We start from the raw sequence: 9986 nt of genomic DNA on the forward strand, positions 1-9986 counted from the left end.
CATCATTATCAGTACATCCTACGCAGGTAAGTTAGGATGCACTTGATACCAGGAAGGTATATATCCTTCAAACCAGAGTGCTTCAAACTAACAACAATACATAATATCCAACAAAAGAGGATCGTGCTACAGCAGCAGAATACATGGCTCAGTCTAGATATCAGCACGAATCAAGTTGTGCATATTTGCTGTTGGCATGAACCACATCGCCGCATGTCGGGTTTGCAAAAGCCATCCATCACATGGAAGCTTGATGCCTTTCACACACTGAAGATTACCTGGCAACAAGCTGTGTCGACGAATCTCTGGATATGGTGATTCATGAAACCCATTGTATGATGTGTAAACACAGCCCCCCCTCACGAATGGAGGTTGCATAGCACAGTAATCATCGCCGGTGATATGATCGATGATTGGTTGCATGATCGGATAATTGAGCCCGAAGAACAAGGAGTGGTTGCCGAGGCTATAAACCCACCTCCAGTTGAATACGCCTGGCCCAACGGAGCTGGGATCTTTCTCGAACACGAAGCAGCCATAGCCATCAATGTCACGAACGCCCCACGCATTATACTGCATGTGGTTTGATGTAATGGTTATTTGGTACGTGCGAATGAGCATCAAATGACCGCCGTCAGCTGAATGAGCGATAAACCACCACCCATCGGCTGGTATGATTCCAGGTCCTGGAATCATGAAGGCCAACACATTTGCGTCTGCTGCAACAATTCAAATTGAAGACCAAAAGGACAAAAACAAGCAATCATGTTCAGAGTATGTGTGGAATTAAGATTATTATAATAGTGACACATATCATAGACAAAGAATTGTAATGCCGTGGTCATAATCATACCCCAAGTTAAAAAAAATAAGCCAATGGCTTTCATATTCTAGCAACATGTCATGGTTCAAACATCATGTAACAATGAGAGGAAAACAACTATGACAGCGCCTACTCATATTCTACCATAGCACTTACTACTACTGTTTTCATATCAACTCTAAGCAATAACATGCGTTGTTATAAAAATCTTGTAAACAAGAGTAACATATAGCAATCATGATGTTATGCTCATAATATGTATTCTAACAATCATTAGATGCCAATTGTTCTCATATCAACTCTAACAATAACATGCGTGGTCATAAAAATCTAGGAAATGAGAGGAACACATAGCAATGATGTGGTTATAGACATGCTATGCATTCTAAATTTGTAACAAATGAATAGGCAGTCGTATTCATAAGGTAAAGATGAGATGAGATAGAACAACTACACGACGATAGATTCCACCAGTATAGCCAGCCAATCTGTGCATCGATCGCGTAAACGATGCCATCATGCACTATAGCATCAGACAAAAATGTTGCCTCAACAGGATTGATGATGAGCCATAACCATGTATGGTGACCGGATTCCAGATAGACTAATCCCATGTTGAACAAGGAAATGAGCTTGTAAATCATGTAGTCTTCTGATGGTGTGGGCACTTCGCAGATTACAACTTTCTGCAAACAGAGGTCGAGCCAAAAGCTTGACGCGTCTCGTGCGTAGTAGGTAGGAGTGTCCGGCGGGCCGCGAGGCTCGATGTCGGCGGTATCCAACGATGGAAGGGTGATCTCTCTGGGTGTAGATATCCATGAGACTCCACGGACTACCGGTGTGGTGGATGAGGACGATCCAGTTGGCCTTCATGCCCGCCCAGTAGTGGCCGCGCATGAAGGACAGGTGGACGGGTAGTGGTAGCATGTCGAGGGGCGCCACGACAACCTCCGTAGGATCGTCAAGTCGGTGTCTGGGCCACCTGCAAGGATCGGTCATCAGCAAGCAGGGTGTCTTGAAAAGAGCCGGCCGGTTGCAGACGAGTAGACGGTACAAAGACACCGAGCACGCAGCCAGACGGACGGTGCTGAGTAGGTCCATACGACTACAGATCTGCTCCAAGAGAACATCGGGGAGGGAATTCCAATTGCGGCTCTGCGTGTCAGTCGGTTCTGCCATTGGGGTTTTCGGTGCCTGTAAGCCAGCGGGGAAGTGTATTCGGGCGGGCAAGCGAAGAAGCTTCTCCTCGTGTGGCCGAGCAGTGAGTGGGGGGATATGGTACGCGCGAGCTACAAAGGAAGATGGCGCAGGCGGGCGAGCAGTGAGCGGGGGTAAATGGTGTGCGGCCGACGATGGGGAAGAGAGGAGGAAGAAGAAGAGAGGAGTAAGAAGAGTGGAAGACGGGGAAGAAAGTGCATTAAATCTCAATTCTACTAGTACTACTACCAGGATATACCGTCCTTCAGAGTGTAAATAGTTACACCGATGACATCTGGGTCTACCACAAGAGGGCCCATATGTCAGCTAAAGGAGGACAGAGGTGCGTAGGCGTATTTGCGGAAGCGTGCTCTACTGGCAAACATGATGGCAGTACTGGGTAAGGCTGATTTAGTAACAACAACACGCTGGTTCAGCTTATTAATTACGTGTCCCATCTGCTGCAGCGTGTATTGTCACTTCACTGCGAAGACTAGTTGAATAGTTCTCTCTGACCGAGATGTGGCATAATGGATCACGAGGACTTCCCTTCTACAGTATCCCTATGCCTCTACGCTCACTTCACTCATTTTGCTCCGTACCTAGTCACTTGTTGAAATCTGTAGAAAGACAAATACTCCATATTTGGGGACAGAGGGAGGCTTTTACTCCGTACTATTTGGGAACAAAGGGAGTATCACCATATGGAGGTAACAGAGGAAGCTTGAAATATGAACATGTCAATGGCAGGGAGTAAGCCCCATGCATGCATGCAACATGCAACACTCACACGTACACATGGACGCACACAACACTCACGCACCCATGCGGCACACAGCACACGACGCAAGACACACAGCTCACACTCAAGTGCTCAACCTACTCCCTACGTCCGTGAAAGACTGTACATTTAGAGATTTACACATTGACCAGGGCATAATTAACGCCCAAAAGTAGCAGACTTATGTGTGCATGCGACCATTGAGATAAGAAGATTAAATGAAGACTGTTGCATGCTATAATTAAGGATAGACATGTATCCTATACCTACAACACAAGTTAGTGCATTAGTCAATCAATATCGATTTAGATTAAAGGCTAAATGCATTGGAAGTATAGATGTACATTATGTACCACACTCTTTGTTTTGTAGCTGATGTACACTCTTTGTTGGAAGACCGAGGGAGGACACGTGCATGCACTCACATACACAGTCAGGGCGGTTCGCGCGCAAGGGTTGGACTCATGTCCCGCCTGCGTAAAGTTTTGTTTAACTGATTTCTTTGCTCTGCCAACTGACAGGTGGGACCCAGAAACCAGGTGACAATTTAACCAGTCAACAAAGTGCCACGTCGACTATGTGGCCGGTCAGTAGGGTGTAATACCGTGCTCTATGATGATCTAGTGATCGTATAATCGCCGCAAAACTATATATAGTGACCGTAAAGAGCGTATTGTTACATACATTGACCGCCGGTGTATTTTTCTCGTTTCAAATTAAGCCATATTAATCGGAAAGGACACAGTATGGACTACTAGTACTCCTTTGATGTATCCCGTCAACTCGCCGAACGAGGAGAAGCTTGCTTACTACGCCTCTCCCTCGCCCACGCGCGCGGTGGTTCACAGGACGTGGAGAGGGTTTTGACTACAGCGCCCTCTCCCTCTCCCTTCCTCTCCCTCTCCCTCACCCTCGCCCTCGCCCTCGCCCTAGCGGTGGACGTGCAGTAGTTCAATCGGTGTCAGATTTCCAGAAGCATATTGTACTGTAGTATCATCATTGTTGGACCTTCCGAAGAGGCGAAGAGCCAAGTGCAAGGTTCACACGAGTACGAACTGTTGAACCTCCCAAAGAGGCAAAGAGCCCAACGCAAGGTTTTATAGGAGTTGTCGTCCTAGTAGGAGTGTACTACAATTATAGCGAACGATGCTACTGTATGATGCTGCCACGTCACGTATATCCAAAGTTGTGCCACCTTTTTTTCTCAAAGAGTGTGTTGGAGCCCGTGCAACAACCACACAAGTTGCACGTACACATAACACATTTACTAGTAATAAATTCTAAAGGACAAATGCCAGTATGCCACACAAGTTCATCTCCAATTCATGTGATAAATTTGTGCACGACTAGTCTACATATATTCACAGCACTACTGTTCACAATTACCATACTCCACTTACACGTTATAGATGGGATACATGCATGTCCTGCTCCAGGTTCCAGTCCTAGGTGTTCTTCATGGATGGCATGATCCATAGCGGTGGGCAACGGGAATCATTGTTGCAACTTTCTAGTCCAGTTCCACACGATGGAGACTCATCCAAGCTGAAGCGGCATAAATCAGGGATAGCGTGTCCCATCATGTCATTTATCCGGCGGTGCGCAATGAAGACACAACCATGCTTCATGAACAGCAGGCCTTCCATGTCGTGCACGGAAGGTGGCATCCGCTTCACAATGGGGTAGCTGTCCCCGATAAAAAGCGTACTCTCCAAGAGTGTTCCTCGGCACCCACGTAGCATCACGGGGGTCGAACTCGGCGCCGTTCATCTGGTACACGCGGCATCCCAGATCTGGACACATGGTGACGTACATAGTCAAGGTCCATGCATAATAATGTTGTGCTCAAATATGGCGGTCAGTAATACTGTGCAGCAAATAGTACTACTCCGGTATAGAGGAAGTAAAATAACCGGCTTATTATATATAGCCACTCTTGGCTACATGGATGAGATAGTAAGACATGGAAAAACAAAAATGGTGGCAGCTAGTGGGTTCAAGTCTTCAAGGGCCTAGCTAGCTATACGCGTCCTCCAAGGTAAAAAGTACTCCTACTAGTACTACTACCTCCGTCCCGATTTATTGGTCCCCATTGTGTTTCGTGCCAAATTTTGACCATAGATTAAACTAACAAAATGTTCACGCATGTCAGCAAACATTATATTTTTGAAAACTATGTTCAAATACGAATCCAATGAGATAATTTTTCTTGACATGCATTAACATTTTGTTAGTTAAATCTTTAGTCGAAATTTGACACAAACTATAAAGGGGACCTATAAACCAGGACAGAGGTAGTACTAAGTATACTACTAGTACAACAATGAAAGAGAAGGCGAGAGGGTTAAAAAATGGAATACCTGGGTAGATGGTGACGGTCCGATCGTGGTAGATTGTGTGACCATGTTGCACATCAGTGGTACCATGGGTAACGACTGCTAAGATAGTTGATCCCAATATGCCAAAGTCAGCTACAAGGTTTCAGGTTAGACCAAATCGCGGATGCAAATGCACATCCAGGATTGGCGATCTTATTTTGATTGGGGGATGACTGGTCCCTGCAAAATAATGGAGTACCATTAAGGATGCAAATGATGGTTTGTGCATTCCGTTTGTAATCTCCCGTACCGTAGGATGGCAACCAGATGAAACAAGTCCCCTGGCTTGTCACCGCGAAGATGCAGCCTAGATGGCGCACGACATCTTCGCACGTGTAGGGGCACAAATCTGCCGTCGCCAACATGCGCCAGCCTCTTCCGTTACTGCGTCTTGCATTGATGGCAATCCTTATGTCGAACACCGCGATGAGATAGTAATCGTCGTAGTCGCGTCGCTTATTCAAGCCCAGCCAGTCCGGAAGGCCGATCCCAATGGTGGAGAAGGGGTCTACTAGAACGGCCGCACTGCTGTGGATGTTGTGCAAAATGATGGTGCTATCCGGCTGGAGGTATGCAAGACAATCTTCATTGGCACCGACCCAGACCTATATATAAGACGATGGGCAGCGGAGAAATTACGGGATGGAAATGGAATAACTAAGTACTACATGATCAAACTCCATTACTGACCTGCTCATCGGACAAAATCCGACTACCTCTCAATGTCGGCAACTCTAGCGGAGTCAACGTGCAACAATGGCCTGGGAGCGGTGGACTGTTCGAAGGATTGTCCCATAGAATAACCTTCTCCTCGAGGACACATGGAACATCAACAAGCATGGCCTTTTCCCAAGCCTGTTTAAGCAGCGTCTTGAAAAAGTTGGTGCAGGAAGCACCGAGTCTTGTGGCGGTGAGGACGTCAGAGCGGCGTGCGATTTCTCCGAGAGGATCATCGTCCAAGATCTCCCAGCCCCGACGAGGAGGAGAACCGCCTGGCGAATCCATGGGAGCAGCGACAAACAACCTTCTGTTCGGGGGGAGGGGAACTGGCGAGGAGGAGATAAGAGCATAGTAACCGCATGGCCTCGTCCCTTCCAACTGTAGATCGTTCCTCAGCGAAGGGGTGAGGCTATTATTTACTACTAGTACTAGCATTATGGAACGTTATGGGATTGCATTATACTGAAAATAATAGCACTAGTAAGAAATTTTTGGCACTAGGTAGTAGTTTTTGGCGTGGATTAAGAAATTTTGGGTATGTTTTTGCCATTTTTTGTACACACCAACTAGTGTCAAAAAACGTCTTACATTATGCGACGGAGGAGTACGTACTTGTACTGTAGCAGTACCAGTACTACTTTTCTCAACTAGTAGTGTGATGTACTGTACTTCTAGCCTAGTCTAGTATAGTGCACCCGTTTTGAACTCTTGAATCTCAGGGCCAAGGAGCTATAGTTGGAAGTGGAGGGTACTACTGTTCTCTAGAACCATCGCAATACTATCAATGCAGGGGAAGTACACCTGCGTAGTGGCCTAGTGGGTATTTGGTGCTATATTCAGCCGCTCCTCTCACGTAGGAGTAGCTGGCCTACTCAGCCGCTCCTCTCACGCACACACTAGCAGCCTGTTTATCAGCGACGGTTACTGCGGGGGCAGAACATTTGAGTTATTTGATACAGCGAGACTAGGCTTTTCGCTTCCATTTGTGGAGATGTAATGGATCTCGTCGAACTTTGTTAGTAGTAGTTCCTTCTTTATGAATGAGATGAAGCAAAGCTTTTGCCTCCGTTTAAAAAAACACGTCAAGAGGAATTTCTTTTATAGTAGAGCTGATAATGGAGTGAAGTCCATGTGTGCAATGCCACAAGCTACAGAGTAGTAGTAGAGCACTTTACGTACGAAGCCATATTGCACTGTTCCCAATGCCCCGCCAGGCTTTTCCGGCTCCTCGGGCTTAATTGGGAGGCGCTAGTTTAAAGATGCTACTAGCTGCAAGCGAGGTGTGTCTAGGGCGAGCACGCGAGCCATGGGATGCTGGGAAGGAAAACCCATTCACGTGGCTAGGCTATCCAGTGCACCCAGATTGTGGGGCCGCACGTCTGTTCGACTTCAAAACTCAAACTACCCGTGTAAAATATGGCTTGCAGCAAAGTGTAGTAGTACTATTTTTTTTAAAAAGGCTGCCGTGCGTTCGGCCGGGATCGAACCCACAAAACGAGGTATACACTCCCGCGACCACTAGTAGTACTCGTTGGAGTACAACGCAACCTAGAATCGCCTTTTGTCGCTAGTAGTACGTACATTGTTCCTTACAAGAAACCCCTAATAATGCAAGAAACCACTAAAATGCCAAGAAACTACTACCACTTGCATATGTGGCAGACTTAAGATAAGACTACCTTATCAACCATTGTACATGCTCTTACCAACAAAAATCCTCGAGTGACCTCCTACCTCCGGCCCGTCCACCTAGTCATCCTCGGCCATGGGACGCAGCTACCGCCGCCGGCAGAAGGAGAGGTCAAAACCGCCGGCGGTGCGGAGCCCATGTTGCGGCAGCCCGGATGCCAGCTCCGTCCGGCGCTCGCGGCCGCTAGCTAGCCAAGATAGCTCCGTCCAGCTGCTTGTCTGCAAGGTTTGCTAGCTTGATTGGCACGGCAACGCGGCGGCTTGCTCGCGTGCGCCGCGCTCAGGCCAGCCATCTGGCTCGAGCGAAGGCCAGCGCAGTGGCTTGCTCGCTTGTGAGTCACGCTCGGGCCAGCCTGCCAACCCGTGCGGAGGCCAGCGCGGAGTCCGGCCCGTCCGGCGGAGCGGCGGCCAACTCGCTCATCACCGGCGCCACCGACGAACACGCATCAGTACTGTTTGAAGTAATGTTCAGGAAAAATAATGATTTGAGGGGGAATAACAGGATAGAAGGTCAGATGTGGGTCCCGTGTCAACAGTCAAACAAAATGTGTTGGTTTAAGCTGCCTCGTCAGCAAGGACGTGTGGGCCAACCCTGTCATAAATGGGTTTAAACGAACCTAATCGGTAGGAGTACTAGGTAGTAGTTTTTGGCGTGGATTTAGAAATTTTGGGTATGTTTTTGCTATTTTTTGTACAATAGATTCTTCCTAGGGCTGGTTGAAAGTGGTAGTTTTTTGTTAAATACTCTACATATTGTAAGTAGGAGTGAAAGTTAAGCTTTGGAAGCCAATAAGCAAGGCTAGCTACATAGTGCATATGTGTACATGATTGAAAGTAAATATCAACCATGAGTGACTAATATCTTGATGGAAAACTCGAAACTATGGAATACTAGGAAAAAATGCATGGTTGGAAATATTAGCAATGTTCATGTCCGTTGCAACAAATCATAATTAGAATAATACTTATTCATAAACTTGGTACAAAACACTCTAATTTTGATATACATATGTTTCAATTAGAGTATATTCCTTGGGCTGCTTTGGTGAGGTCAGGGAGGGATGTGGTTGGTTTTAAGATACTAATTATGGGTTTTTCTGCAAATTGGTAGACAAGTGGGATGTTGGTGAGAAAAGGCAACAACTTACCTCACAATCGTTAGATGTAGATCTAATGGTCAGAAATGACGGATGGCAGACACACCAGCATCACCAACTTAGTCTTGTGTAGGAGTACTAGCAAGATCTGTGCATTGCACGGAACATCAAGATGCATTTTTTTATAAAACACTTGTTGTGATTGACCCTTGCGGGAGTAATCCCATGTGTAAAAACTAATGATATCTCGAGAAATATGAGATAAGGTGAAGAGGAGTGGGGTGTGGTGGTGGTTGGTGGTCGGACTGAGCGGAGGCATGGGGATTGACGACGCCGATAGCGGCCACCAGGCCAGTTTGTTCCAGAGGCTTCCTTTCTTAATTGCTCAACAATGAGGTTTGTTGGAGATAGGGATGAACGAGGGAAGGCATTGTCTGCAAATGTGTAGAGGGGTGCGGGTATCTTTTAGTTTAATTTCCATCCGTCAGATATAGATCGGACGGTCTATATTGCAAGATGGCACACGTACCATCATCACCACCTCGGTTCTTTATAAGAGAAGAAATATAAGTATGAAGATACAAACGTATTATCGATACTTGCTTCCGTAAACTAGCATCTACATTCTATTCAACGCCTCGGCATGTGGGGCCTTAGCACAATGACTTCTCGACTGTGTAAAACAAAGATTTTCCTGTCGCCGACAAGGAGGGGGTGACGCGACGCGCTTTTTGGCTTGCTCTAGTCTTAGTAGTCATACTAGGTGGTCTAAGCACGTGTAGATTTATTCTTTTTCATGTCTCGTGTTCGCCGTACTGCCACGGCTGTTGATGAATAGAGGTAAGTTATTCACGGGGAAACCCTTGATGAGCGTGTTTGCGAGATAGAGAGAGACAGTGTGCGTGTGTGATATGTTAGAGACTGAGGCAATGATAACAGATTCTTTGTGTCTATGTGTGTGGAGGATAGAGAGAGACATGTACATGGGGCTTTGTGTTGTGTAACGTGGAGACACATATACATAATTAGAGAGTGAGTGTGTGAGATACACATGCGGACATGGGGAGAGATGAGGATCCAGATAAATGGGTGTTTGTGCGTGCTTGTGTGTGTTTGTGCACGCGTTTGTGTGTGAGAGGGAGAGAGTGTACATGGAGTAGAGAGACCACTGATGATGTAAACCTAGTATAAGGGAAGGGGGAATGGTGTGACATGTGTAGTAGTGGGATAGCACGGGTGCGGGCTGGGGGAGCAGACTATTTGGAAGAGACATCAAGTGTGTGTGTGGGAGAGGGGTGTGA

This window comes from Triticum dicoccoides, chromosome 5B (genome assembly GCF_002162155.2).
Source record: "Triticum dicoccoides isolate Atlit2015 ecotype Zavitan chromosome 5B, WEW_v2.0, whole genome shotgun sequence".
Lineage (NCBI taxonomy): Eukaryota > Viridiplantae > Streptophyta > Magnoliopsida > Poales > Poaceae > Triticum > Triticum dicoccoides.